The sequence below is a fragment of the Xenopus tropicalis genome, chromosome 6, assembly GCF_000004195.4.
Source record: "Xenopus tropicalis strain Nigerian chromosome 6, UCB_Xtro_10.0, whole genome shotgun sequence".
NCBI classification, from domain to species: Eukaryota; Metazoa; Chordata; class Amphibia; order Anura; family Pipidae; genus Xenopus; species Xenopus tropicalis.
This window is the reverse complement of record NC_030682.2, coordinates 153,854,539-153,868,121: the sequence shown is the minus strand read 5'-3', so window position 1 is coordinate 153,868,121 and position 13,583 is coordinate 153,854,539.

Here is a 13,583-nt window from a genome sequence, read left to right as displayed (position 1 = left end):
CTGCCCCCATACTGTATTGTCCTACTGCTCCCCTAAAGTGCATCTCCCCATCCTGCCCCCATACTGCATTGTCCTACTGCTCCCCTAAAGTGCATCTCCCCCTCCTGCCCCCATACTGTATTGTCCTACTGCTCCCCTAAAGTTCATCTCCCCATCCTGCCCCCATACTGTATTGTCCTACTGCTCCCCTAAAGTGCATCTCCCCATCCTGCCCCCATACTGCATTGTCCTACTGCTCCCCTAAAGTGCATCTCCCCATCCTGCCCCCATACTGTATTGTCCTACTGCTCCCCTAAAGTGCATCTCCCCCTCCTGCCCCCATACTGCACTGTCCTACTGCTCCCCTAAAGTGCATCTCCCCATCCTGCCCCCATACTGCATTGTCCTACTGCTCCCCTAAAGTGCATCTCCCCCTCCTGCCCCCATACTGCACTGTCCTACTGCTCCCCTAAAGTGCATCTCCCCCTCCTGCCCCCATACTGTATTGTCCTACTGCTCCCCTAAAGTGCATCTCCCCCTCCTGCCCCCATACTGCATTGTCCTACTGCTCCCCTAAAGTGCATCTCCCCCTCCTGCCCCCATACTGCACTGTCCTACTGCTCCCCTAAAGTGCATATCCCCCTCCTGCCCCCATACTGCACTGTCCTACTGCTCCCCTAAAGTGCATATCCCCCTCCTGCCCCCATACTGCACTGTCCTACTGCTCCCCTAAAGTACATCTCCCCCTCCTGCCCCCATACTGTATTGTCCTACTGCTCCCCTAAAGTGCATCTCCCCATCCTGCCCCCATACTGCATTGTCCTACTGCTCCCCTAAAGTGCATCTCCCCATCCTGCCCCCATACTGTATTGTCCTACTGCTCCCCTAAAGTGCATCTCCCCCTCCTGCCCCCATACTGCACTGTCCTACTGCTCCCCTAAAGTGCATCTCCCCCTCCTGCCCCCATACTGTATTGTCCTACTGCTCCCCTAAAGTGCATCTCCCCCTCCTGCCCCCCTACTGTATTGTCCTACTGCTCCCCTAAAGTGCATCTCCCCATCCTGCCCCCATACTGCACTGTCCTACTAATCCCCTAAAGTGCATCTCCCCATCCTGCCCCCCATACTGCACTGTCCTACTGCTCCCCTAAAGTGCATCTCCCCCTCCTGCCCCCCTACTGTATTGTCCTACTGCTCCCCTAAAGTGCATCTCCCCATCCTGCCCCCATACTGTATTGTCCTACTGCTCCCCTAAAGTGCATCTCCCCCTCCTGCCCCCCATACTGCATTGTCCTACTGCTCCCCTAAAGTGCATCTCCCCTCCTGCCCCCATATTGTATTGTCCTACTGCTCCCCTAAAGTGCATCTCCCCCTCCTGCCCCCATATTGTATTGTCCTACTGCTCCCCTAAAGTGCATCTCCCCCTCCTGCCCCCATACTGCATTGTCCTACTGCTCCCCTAAAGTGCATCTCCCCCTCCTGCCCCCATACTGCATTGTCCTACTGCTCCCCTAAAGTGCATCTCCCCCTCCTGCCCCCATATTGTATTGTCCTACTGCTCCCCTAAAGTACATCTCCCCCTCCTGCCCCCATACTGTATTGTCCTACTGCTCCCCTAAAGTACATCTCCCCCTCCTGCCCCCATACTGCACTGTCCTACTGCTCCCCTAAAGTGCATCTCCCCCTCCTGCCCCCATACTGTATTGTCCTACTGCTCCCCTAAAGTACATCTCCCCCTCCTGCCCCCATACTGTATTGTCCTACTGCTCCCCTAAAGTGCATCTCCCCATCCTGCCCCCATATTGTATTGTCCTACTGCTCCCCTAAAGTACATCTCCCCATCCTGCCCCCATACTGTATTGTCCTACTGCTCCCCTAAAGTGCATCTCCCCATCCTGCCCCCATACTGTATTGTCCTACTGCTCCCCTAAAGTACATCTCCCCCTCCTGCCCCCATACTGTATTGTCCTACTGCTCCCCTAAAGTACATCTCCCCATCCTGCCCCCATACTGTATTGTCCTACTGCTCCCCTAAAGTACATCTCCCCCTCCTGCCCCCATACTGTATTGTCCTACTGCTCCCCTAAAGTGCATCTCCCCATCCTGCCCCCATACTGTATTGTCCTACTGCTCCCCTAAAGTACATCTCCCCCTCCTGCCCCCATACTGTATTGTCCTACTGCTCCCCTAAAGTACATCTCCCCCTCCTGCCCCCATACTGTATTGTCCTACTGCTCCCCTAAAGTGCATCTCCCCATCCTGCCCCCATACTGTATTGTCCTACTGCTCCCCTAAAGTACATCTCCCCCTCCTGCCCCCATACTGCATTGTCCTACTGCTGCCCCAACTGGAGTTTTCTCCTTGCCCCACTTACCTCTGTAGGTCAGTACATTTGGGAGCCGAGTGCAGTTCTCGCTGAGACTTTGTTGGACTCTGTCACTTCCAGAGAAGGAATAAATGGGATCGGAGCTCCAGGCGGAATGCGTGAGGCTCAGCTGAGAGGGAGGGGCATTCCGGCACATGAATAAAAAACAGCCTGTTGATCCGGTCTGGGCACTTACCCCCAGCACCCTGTAGTGGTGCCGGCTTACTAATAATTACCCACGATGTCTTGTATTTACCCATGGCTTAACAAAAATCACTGTGTAGTTACCCACATTAAACAGATATTTATTCCCAGTAACGGTAAATTCATGCCCACTTCCTGGGGTATTTATTTACAGTCACAATATACTCATGAAGAGTTACTAGATTACCAGTGACCAACTAAGTGCCAGAGGATTGTCTTCTTTAGTCAGTAGTGTAGAACTGGCTTTAACCGAGAAGAGTTTGAAGAGTTTGCACTTGGCATTAATTACTGGGGTAAGTACTGTAGGGCTGGTCTGTGGGAGAGGCACTTGGGTAAGTACTGTAGGGCTGGTCTATGGGAGAGGCACTTGGGAAGGTTGGGTTGCTAGGCTTTGGGCACTTGGGTAAGTACTGTAGGGCTGGTCTAAGGGGAGAGGCACTTGGGAAGGATGGGTTGCTTGGCTTTGGGCACTTGGGTAAGTACTGTAGGGCTGGTCTAAGGGGAGAGGCACTTGGGAAGGATGGGCTGCTTGGCTTTGGGCACTTGGGTAAGTACTGTAGGGCTTGTCTAAGGGGAGAGGCACTTGGGAAGGTTGGGTTGCTTGGCTTTGGGCACTTGGGTAAGTACTGTAGGGCTTGTCTAAGGGGAGAGGCACTTGGGAAGGTTGGGTGGCTTGGCTTTGGGCACTTAGGTAAATACTGTAGGGCTGGTCGAAAGGGAGAGGCACTTGGGAATGATGGGTTGCTTGGCTGTGGGCACTTGGGTAAGTACTGTAGGACTGGTCTAAGGGGAGAGGAACTTGGGAAGGATGGGCTGCTTGGCTGTGGGCACTTGGGTAAGTACTGTAGGACTGGTCTAAGGGGAGAGGTACTTGGGAAGGTTGGGTTGCTTGGCTGTGGGCACTTGGGTAAGTACTGTAGGGCTTGTCTAAGGGGAGAGGCACTTGGGAAGGTTGGGTGGCTTGGCTTTGGGCACTTGGGTAAGTACTGTAGGGCTTGTCTAAGGGGAGAGGCACTTGGGAAGGATGGGCTGCTTGGCTGTGGGCACTTAGGTAAATACTGTAGGGCTGGTCGAAAGGGAGAGGCACTTGGGAAGGATGGGTTGCTTGGCTGTGGGCACTTGGGTAAGTACTGTAGGGCTTGTCTAAGGGGAGAGGTACTTGGGAAGGTTGGGTTGCTTGGCTGTGGGCACTTGGGTAAGTACTGTAGGGCTTGTCTAAGGGGAGAGGCACTTGGGAAGGATGGGCTGCTTGGCTTTGGGCACTTGGGTAAGTACTGTAGGGCTTGTCTAAAGGGAGAGGCACTTGGGAAGGTTGGGTTGCTTGGCTGTGGGCACTTGGGTAAGTACTGTAGGACTGGTCTAAGGGGAGAGGAACTTGGGAAGGATGGGCTGCTTGGCTTTGGGCACTTGGGTAAGTACTGTAGGGCTTGTCTAAGGGGAGAGACACTTGGGAAGGATGGGTTGCTTGGCTTTGGGCACTTGGGTAAGTACTGTAGGGCTGGTCTAAGGCAGAGGAACTTAGGAAGGATGGGTTGCTTGGCTTTGGGCACTTAGGTAAATACTGTAGGGCTGGTCGAAAGGGAGGGGCACTTGGGAAGGATGGGTTGCTTGGCTTTGGGCACTTGGGTAAGTACTGTAGGACTGGTCTATGGGAGAGGTACTTGGGAAGGTTGGGTTGCTTGGCTGTGGGCACTTGGGTAAGTACTGTAGGGCTGGTCTAAGGGGAGAGGCACTCGGGAAGGTTGGGTTGCTTGCCTGTGGGCACTTGGGTAAGTACTGTAGGGCTGGTCTAAGGGGAGAGGTACTTGGGAAGGTTGGGTTGCTTGGCTTTGGGCACTTGGGTAAGTAACGTAGGGCTGGTCTAAGGGGTGAGGTACTTGAGAAGGTTGGGTTGCTTGGCTTTGGGCACTTGGGTAAGTACTGTAGGGCTGGTTTAAGGGGAGAGGTACTTGGGAAGGTTGGGTTGCTGTGCTTGGCTTTGGGCACTTGAGTAAGTCCTGTAGGGTTGGTCTAAGGGGAGAGGCACTTGGGTAAGTACTGTAGGACTGGTCTAAGGGGAGAGGCACTTGGGAAGGATGCGTTGCTTGGCCTTGGGCACTTGGGTTAGTACTGTAGGGCTGGTCTAAGGCAGAGGAACTTGGGAAGGTTGGGTTGCTTGGCTTTGGGCACTTGGGTAAGTACTGTAGGGCTCGTCTAAGGGGAGAGGTACTTGGGAAGGTTGGGTTGCTTGGCTTTGGCACTTGGGTAAGTACTGTAGGGCTGGTCTAAGGGGAGAGGTACTTGGGAAGGTTGGGTTGCTTGGCTTTGGGCACTTGGGTAAGTACTGTAGGGCTGGTCTAAGGGGAGAGGTACTTGGGAAGGTTGGGTGGCTTGGCTTTGGCACTTGGGTAAGTACTGTAGGGCTGGTCTAAGGGGAGATGTACTTGGGAAGGTTGGGTTGCTTGGCTTTGGGCACTTGGGTAAGTACTGTAGGACTGGTCTTTATAATTTTAACTTCCCAGAACCTTATTATAGAATGAGACCCTGAGAGGTTCTCACATAACTGATGGTTTATTCATTAATCAAAGACAAAGTGTTGTAGAAGCTTCAGCAACACAGAACAACAGCCGAAATGTGTCACAAAGAGCTTCAGTGAGACCCTGACAGTCTCAGCCCCTTATAGGTCCCAGTGTGGCTTATCTCAGTACATAACAGCCCCTTATAGGTCCCAGTGTGGCTTATCTCAGTACATAACAGTCCCTTATAGGTCCCAGTGTGGCTTATCTCACTATATAACAGCCCTTTTACAACTGTCTGTGACTCTGTGGTTATAGCTGAGCAAATAGCAAAGTGCATGTAGGGGCTCAGCCAGTCAGCACTATCATGTCTGGCCCTTGTGGGTTTATAATATGGCACATTAGGCTTATATTTTATACTCCACATATACAGCATCTTTGTATACTTTAATCTCCCACCTCCCCTGCCTTGGGTTGTCTTTATAGGGGACACTGGGGGATTTTATGTGCCCCTTTATACAGAACTTACCCGTCATAAGTGAGTGTCTCAACAGGCTGGTCTAAGGGGAGAGGCACTTGGGAAGGTTGGGTTTCTTGGCTTTGGGCACTTGGGTAAGTACTGTAGGGCTGGTCTAAGGGGAGAGGTACTTGGGAAGGTTGGGTTGCTTGGCTTTGGGCCCTTGGGTAAGTACTGTAGGGCTGGTCTAAGGGTAGAGGTACTTGGAAAGGTTGGGTTGCTTGGCTTTTGGCACTTGGGTAAGTACTGTAGGGCTGGTCTGTGGGAGAGGCACTTGGGTAAGTACTGTAGGACTGGTCTAAGGGGAGAGGTACTTGGGAAGGTTAGGTTGCTTGGCTTTGGGCCCTTGGGTAAGTACTGTAGGGCTGGTCTAAGGGTAGAGGTACTTGGAAAGGTTGGGTTGCTTGGATTTTGGCACTTGGGTAAGTACTGTAGGGCTGGTCTGTGGGAGAGGCACTTGGGTAAGTACTGTAGGACTGGTCTAAGGGGGAGATACTTGGGAAGGTTAGGTTGCTTGGCTTTGGGCACTTGGGTAAGTACTGTAGGACTGGTCTATGGGAGAGGCACTTGGGAAGGTTGGGTTGCTTGGCTGTGGGCACTTGGGTAAGTACTGTAGGACTGGTCTATGGGAGAGGTACTTGGGAAGGTTGGGTTGCTGTGCTTGGCTTTGGGCACTTGGGTAAGTACTGTAGGGCTGGTCTAAGGGGAGAGGCACTTGGGAAGGTTGGGTTGCTTGGCTTTGGGCACTTGGGTAAGCACTGTAGGACTGGTCTATGGGAGAGGCATTTGGGAAGGTTGGGTTGCTTGGCTGTGGGCACTTGGGTAAGTACTGTAGGGCTGGTCTAAGGGGAGAGGTACTTCGGAAGGTTGGGTTGCTGTGCTTGGCTTTGGGCACTTGGGTAAGTACTGTAGGGCTGGTTTATGGGAGAGTTACATGGGAAGGTTGGGTTGCTTGGCCTTGGGCACTTGGGTAAGTACTGTAGGACTGGTCTAAGGGGAGAGGCATTTGGGAAGGTTGGGTTGCTTGGCTTTGGGCACTTGGGTAAGTACTGTAGGACTGGTCTATGGGAGAGTTACATGGGAAGGTTGGGTTGCTTGGCCTTGGGCACTTGGGTAAGTACTGTAGGACTGGTCTATGGGAGAGGTACTTGGGAAGGTTGGGTTGCTTGGCTTTGGGCACTTGGGTAAGTACTGTAGGGCTGGTCTAAGGGAGAGGTACTTGGGAAGGTTGGGTTGCTGTGCTTGGCTTTGGGCACTTGGGTAAGTACTGTAGGGCTGGTCTAAGGGGAGAGGCACTTGGAAAGGTTGGGTTGCTTGGCTTTGGGCACTTGGGTAAGTACTGTAGGACTGGTCTATGGGAGAGTTACTTGGGAAGGTTGGGTTGCTTGGCTTTGGGCACTTGGGTAAGTACTGTAGGACTGGTCTATGGGAGAGGTACTTGGGAAGGTTGGGTTGCTTGGCTTTGGTCACTTGGGTAAGTACTGTAGGGCTGGTCTAAGGGGAGAGGTACTTGGGAAGGTTGGGTGGCTTGGCTTTGGGCACTTGGGTAAGTACTGTAGGGCTGGTCTAAGGGGAAAGGTACTTGGGAAGGTTGGGTGGCTTGGCTTTGGGCACTTGGGTAAGTACTGTAGTGCTGGTCTAAGGGGAGAGGTACTTGGGAAGGTTGGGTTGTTTGGCTTTGGGCACTTGGATAAGTACTGTAGGGCTGGTCTGTGGGAGAGGCACTTGGGTAAGAGCTGTAGGGCTGGTCTGTGGGAGAGGCACTTGGGTAAGTACTGTAGGGCTGGTCTGTGGGAGAGGCACTTGGGTAAGTACTGTAGGGCTGGTCTAAGGGGAGAGGCACTTGGGAAGGTTGGGTTGCTTGACTTTGGGCACTTGGGTAAGTACTGTAGGGCTGGTCTAAGGGGAGAGGTACTTGGGAAGGTTGGGTTGCTTGGCTTTGGCCACTTGGGTAAGTACTGTAGGGCTGGTCTAAGGGGAGAGGCACTTGGGAAGGTTGGGTTGCTTGGCTTTGGGCACTTGGGTAAGTACTGTAGGACTGGTCTATGGAAGAGTTACTTGGGAAGGTTGGGTTGCTTGGCCTTGGGCACTTGGGTAAGTACTGTAGGACTGGTCTATGGGAGAGGTAATTGGGAAGGTTGGGTTGCTTGGCTTTGGGCACTTGGGTAAGTACTGTAGGGCTGGTCTAAGGGGAGAGGTACTTAGGAAGGTTGGGTGGCTTGGCTTTGGGCACTTGGGTAAGTACTGTAGGGCTGGTCTAAGGGGAGAGGTACTTGGGAAGGTTGGGTTGTTTGGCTTTGGGCACTTGGATAAGTACTGTAGGGCTGGTCTAAGGGGAGAGGTACTTAGGAAGGTTGGGTGGCTTGGCTTTGGGCACTTGGGTAAGTACTGTAGGGCTGGTCTAAGGGGAAAGGTACTTGGGAAGGTTGGGTGGCTTGGCTTTGGGCACTTGGGTAAGTACTGTAGTGCTGGACTAAGGGGAGAGGTACTTGGGAAGGTTGGGTTGTTTGGCTTTGGGCACTTGGGTAAGTACTGTAGGGCTGGTCTGTGGGAGAGGCACTTGGGTAAGAACTGTAGGGCTGGTCTGTGGGAGAGGCACTTGGGTAAGTACTGTAGGGCTGGTCTGTGGAAGAGGCACTTGGGTAAGTACTGTAGGGCTGGTCTAAGGGGAGAGGCACTTGGGAAGGTTGGGTTGCTTGGCTTTGGGCACTTGGGTAAGTACTGTAGGGCTGGTCTAAGGGGAGAGGTACTTGGGAAGGTTGGGTGGCCTGGCTTTGGGCACTTGGGTAAGTACTGTAGGGCTGGTCTAAGGGGAGAGGCACTTGGGAAGGTTGGGTTGCTTGGCTTTGGGCACTTGGGTAAGTACTGTAGGGCTGGTCTAAGGGGAGAGGTACTTGGGAAGGTTGGGTTGCTTGGCTTTGGGCACTTGGGTAAGTACTGTAGGACTGGTCTAAGGGGAGAGGCACTTGGGAAGGATGGGTTGCTTGGCTTTGGCCACTTGGGTAAGGACTGTAGGGCTGGTCTAAGGGGAGAGGCACTTGGGAAGGTTGGGTTGCTTGGCTTTGGCCACTTGGGTAAGGACTGTAGGGCTGGTCTAAGGGGAGAGGCACTTGGGAAGGTTGGGTTGCTTGGCTTTGGGCACTTGGGTATGTACTGTAGGACTGGTCTAAGGGGAGAGTTACTTGGGAAGGTTGGGTATCTTGGGTTTGGGCACTTGGGTAAGTACTTTAGGGCTGGTCTAAGGGGAGACCTACTTGGAAAGGTTGGGTTGCTTGGCATTTGGGCACTTGGGTAAGTACTGTAGGGCTGGTCTAAGGGGAGAGGTACTTGGGAAGGTTGGGTGGCTTGGCTTTGGGCACTTGGGTAAGTACTGTAGGACTGGTCTAAGGGGAGAGGCACTTGGGAAGGTTGGGTTGCTTGGCTTTGGGCCCTTGGGTTAGTACTGTAGGACTGGTCTAAGGGGAGAGGTACTTGGGAAGGTTAGGTTGCTTGGCTTTGGGCACTGGGGTAAGTACTGTAGGACTGGTCTATGGGAGAGGCACTAGGGAAGGTTGGGTTGCTTGGCTGTGGGCACTTGGGTAAGTACTGTAGGACTGGTCTATGGGAGAGGCACTTGGGAAGGTTGGGTTGCTGTGCTTGGCTTTGGGCACTAGGGTAAGTACTGTAGGGCTGGTCTAAGGGGAGAGGCACTTGGGAAGGTTGGGTTGCTTGGCTTTGGGCACTTGGGTAAGTACTGTAGGACTGGTCTATGGGAGAGGCACTTGGGAAGGTTGGGTTGCTTGGCTGTGGGCACTTGGGTAAGTACTGTAGGGCTGGTCTAAGGGGAGAGGTACTTGGGAAGGTTGGGTTGCTGTGCTTGGCTTTGGGCACTTGGGTAAGTACTGTAGGGCTGGTCTAAGGGGAGAGGCACTTGGGAAGGTTGGGTTGCTTGGCTTTGGGCACTTGGGTAAGTACTGTAGGACTGGTCTATGGGAGAGTTACTTGGGAAGGTTGGGTGGCTTGGCCTTGGGCAGTTGGGTAAGTACTGTAGGACTGGTCTATGGGAGAGTTACTTGGGAAGGTTGGGTTGCTTGGCTTTGGACACTTGGGTAAGTACTTAAGGGCTGGTCTAAGGGGAGAGGTACTTAGGAAGGTTGGGTTGCTTGGCTTTGGGCACTTGGGTAAGTACTGTAGGGCTGGTCTAAGGGGAAAGGTACTTGGGAAAGTTGGGTGGCTTGGCTTTGGGCACTTGGGTAAGTACTGTAGGGCTGGTCTAAGGGGAGAGGTACTTGGGAAGGTTGGGTTGCTTGGCTTTGGGCACTTGGGTAAGTACTGTAGGGCTGGTCTAAGGGGAGAGGTACTTGGGAAGGTTGGGTTGCTTGGCTTTGGGCACTTGGGTAAGTACTGTAGGGCTCGTCTAAGGGGAGAGGTACTTGGGAAGGTTGGGTGGCTTGGCTTTGGCACTTGGGTAAGTACTGTAGGGCTGGTCTAAGGGGAGAGGCAATTGGGAAGGTTGGGTTGCTTGGCTTTGGGCACTTGGGTAAGTACTGTAGGGCTGGTCTAAGGGGAGAGGCACTTGGGAAGGTTGGGTGGCTTGGCTTTGGCACTTGGGTAAGTACTGTAGGACTGGTCTATGGGAGAGTTACTTGGGAAGGTTGGGTTGCTTGGCTTTGGGCACTTGGGTAAGTACTGTAGGGCTCGTCTAAGGGGAGAGGTACTTGGGAAGGTTGGGTGGCTTGGCTTTGGCACTTGGGTAAGTACTGTAGGGCTGGTCTAAGGGGAGAGGCACTTGGGAAGGTTGGGTTGCTTGGCTTTGGGCACTTGGGTAAGTACTGTAGGGCTGGTCTAAGGGGAGAGGCACTTGGGAAGGTTGGGTGGCTTGGCTTTGGCACTTGGGTAAGTACTGTAGGACTGGTCTATGGGAGAGTTACTTGGGAAGGTTGGGTTGCTTGGCTTTGGGCACTTGGGTAAGTACTTAAGGGCTGGTCTAAGGGGAGAGGTACTTAGGAAGGTTGGGTTGCTTGGCTTTGGGCACTTGGGTAAGTACTGTAGGGCTGGTCTAAGGGGAGAGGCACTTGGGAAGGTTGGGTGGCTTGGCTTTGGGCACTTGGGTAAGTACTGTAAGGCTGGTCTAAGGGGAGAGGTACTTGGGAAGGTTGGGTTGCTTGGCTTTGGGCACTTGGGTAAGTACTGTAGGGCTCGTCTAAGGGGAGAGGTACTTGGGAAGGTTGGGTGGCTTGGCTTTGGCACTTGGGTAAGTACTGTAGGGCTGGTCTAAGGGGAGAGGCACTTGGGAAGGTTGGGTTGCTTGGCTTTGGGCACTTGGGTAAGTACTGTAGGGCTGGTCTGTGGGAGAGGCACTTGGGTAAGTACTGTAGGGCTGGTCTGTGGGAGAGGCACTTGGGTAAGTACTGTAGGGCTGGTCTATGGGGTGGGGGTGGATTCTGACGTCTGACGGGCTGTTTAATGTTCCAACCAGAGGTGCGAGGATGAAGCGGAAGGGCACTTAGGGCCACGCTCGGGTTTGGTTAATCCTTAATGACTATCTGCTGCCCCGGCCAATTCTCAGCCTCTCGAACTCCCCTAGTCTGCCCCTTGGATATATAGCCCATAAGCCCTGAGCTAAAACCCACACAGTAAGGAATATAGGGGCAGTAGGGGCAGTAGGGGCGCCACTGCCAGGAGGTGAATTAGGAATTTTAACTCTGCACTAACAATGTGTCCCTACTGACGACTCCAATGCAAGAAAACTTGCAAGTGAGGAGGGACACGGCTGGGGGTCAGTAGGTCCCTCAGGGCAGCAGAGGTGCCAAATTGCCCTTATCATTTTAATGATTTATAGGTGAATGATTTAGTAAAATATTGTTGGAATTCAGAAAAGTTGTGATTCTGAGACCAAATTAAAGAGAGAGATTTGTTGAATTTCCCAAAATATTCACAAACCTCTGTCTCCACTTCTGGTGACTCAGCTGTACCTGCACCTTATACTGAGGGGTGGGGGAATGGGATGGGGTAAGGGAATGGGATAGGAGAAAGGGATAGAATAAGGGAAAGGGATAGGATAAGGAAAAGGGTTGGGATAAGGAATGGGGTAGGAGAAAGGGATGGGATAAGGAATGGGATAGGGATAAGGAATGGGATAGGGATAAGGAATGGGATAGGGGAAAGGGATGGGATAAGGAATGGGATGGGGGAAAGGGATGGGATAGGGGAAAGGGATGGGATAAGGGAAAGGGTGGGATAAGGAATGGGATAGGGAAGAAGGGATGGGATAAGGGAAAAGGATGGGATAAGGAATGGGATAGGGGAAAGGGATGGGATAGGGGAAAGGGATGGGATAAGGAATGGGATAAGGGAAAAGGATGGGATAGGGGAAAGGGATAGGGAAAAAGGGATGGGATAAGGGAAAGGGATAAGGAATGGGATAAGGGAAAGGGATGGGATAGGGGAAAGGGATGGGATAAGGAATGGGATAAGGGAAAAGGATGGGATAGGGGAAAGGGATAGGGAAAAAGGGATGGGATAAGGGAAAGGGATAAGGAATGGAATAGGGGAAAGGGATGGGATAGGGGAAAGGGATGGGATAAGGAATGGGATAAGGGAAAAGGATGGGATAGGGGAAAGGGATGGGATAAGGAATGGGATAAGGGAAAAGGATGGGATAGGGGAAAGGGATAGGGAAAAAGGGATGGGATAAGGGAAAGGGATAAGGAATGGAATAGGGGAAAGGGATGGGATAAGGAAAAAGGGATGGGATAAGGAATGGGATAGGAGAAAGGGATAGAATAAGGGAAAGGGATGGGATAAGGGAAAGGGATGGGATAAGGGAAAGGGATGGGATAAGGAATGGGATAAGGGAAAAGGATGGGATAGGGGAAAGGGATAGGGAAAAAGGGATGGGATAAGGGAAAGGGATAAGGAATGGAATAGGGGAAAGGGATGGGATAAGGAAAAAGGGATGGGATAAGGAATGGGATAGGAGAAAGGGATAGAATAAGGGAAAGGGATGGGATAAGGGAAAGGGATGGGATAAGGGAAAGGGATGGGATAGGGGAAAGGGATGGGATAAGGGAAAGGGATGGGATAAGGGAAAGGGATGGGATAAGGGAAAGGGATGGGATAAGGGAAAGGGATGGGATAAGGGAAAGGGATGGGATAGGGGAAAGGGATGGGATAAGGAATGGGATAGGGAAAAGGGGATGGGATAAGGGAAAGGGATGGGATAAGGGATGGGATAAGGAATGGAATAGGGGAAAGGGATGGGATAAGGAAAAAGGGATGGGATAAGGAATGGGATAGGAGAAAGGGATAGAATAAGGGAAAGGGATGGGATAAGGGAAAGGGATGGGATAAGGGAAAGGGATGGGATAAGGGAAAGGGATGGGATAGGGGAAAGGGATGGGATAAGGGAAAGGGATGGGATAAGGGAAAGGGATGGGATAAGGGAAAGGGATGGGATAGGGGAAAGGGATGGGATAAGGAATGGAATAGGGGAAAGGGATGGGATAAGGCAGTGCTGTCCAACTTCTGTTGTACCGAGGGCCAGAATTTTTCCGACCTACGTGGTGGAGGGCCGATAATGGAAGCCAGTTTTGACCCCTCCCCTTTTTGAAACCGCACCCACTTGAAACCACACCCGTGTTATCACATGACCATACCTATATTAATGGTTGTAGTACAGCAAAAACCTGCCATACTCTGCCTGCCCTACCCTGCCTGTGTGTGCCATACTCTGCCTTCACTACCCTGCCTGTGTGTGCCATACTCTGCCTGCCCTACCCTGTCTGTGTGTGCCATACTTGGCCTGTGTGTGCCATACTCTGCCTTCCCTACCCTGCCTGTGTGCCATACTTTCACTGTGTGTGCCATACTTGGCCTGTGTGTGCCATACTCTGCCTTCCCTACCCTGCCTGTGTGTGCCATACTCTGCCTTCCCTACCCTGCCTGTGTGTGCCATACTCTGCCTTCCCTACCCTGCCTGTGTGCCATACTTTCACTGTGTGTGCCATACTTGGCCTGTGTGTGCCATACTCTGCCTTCCCTAC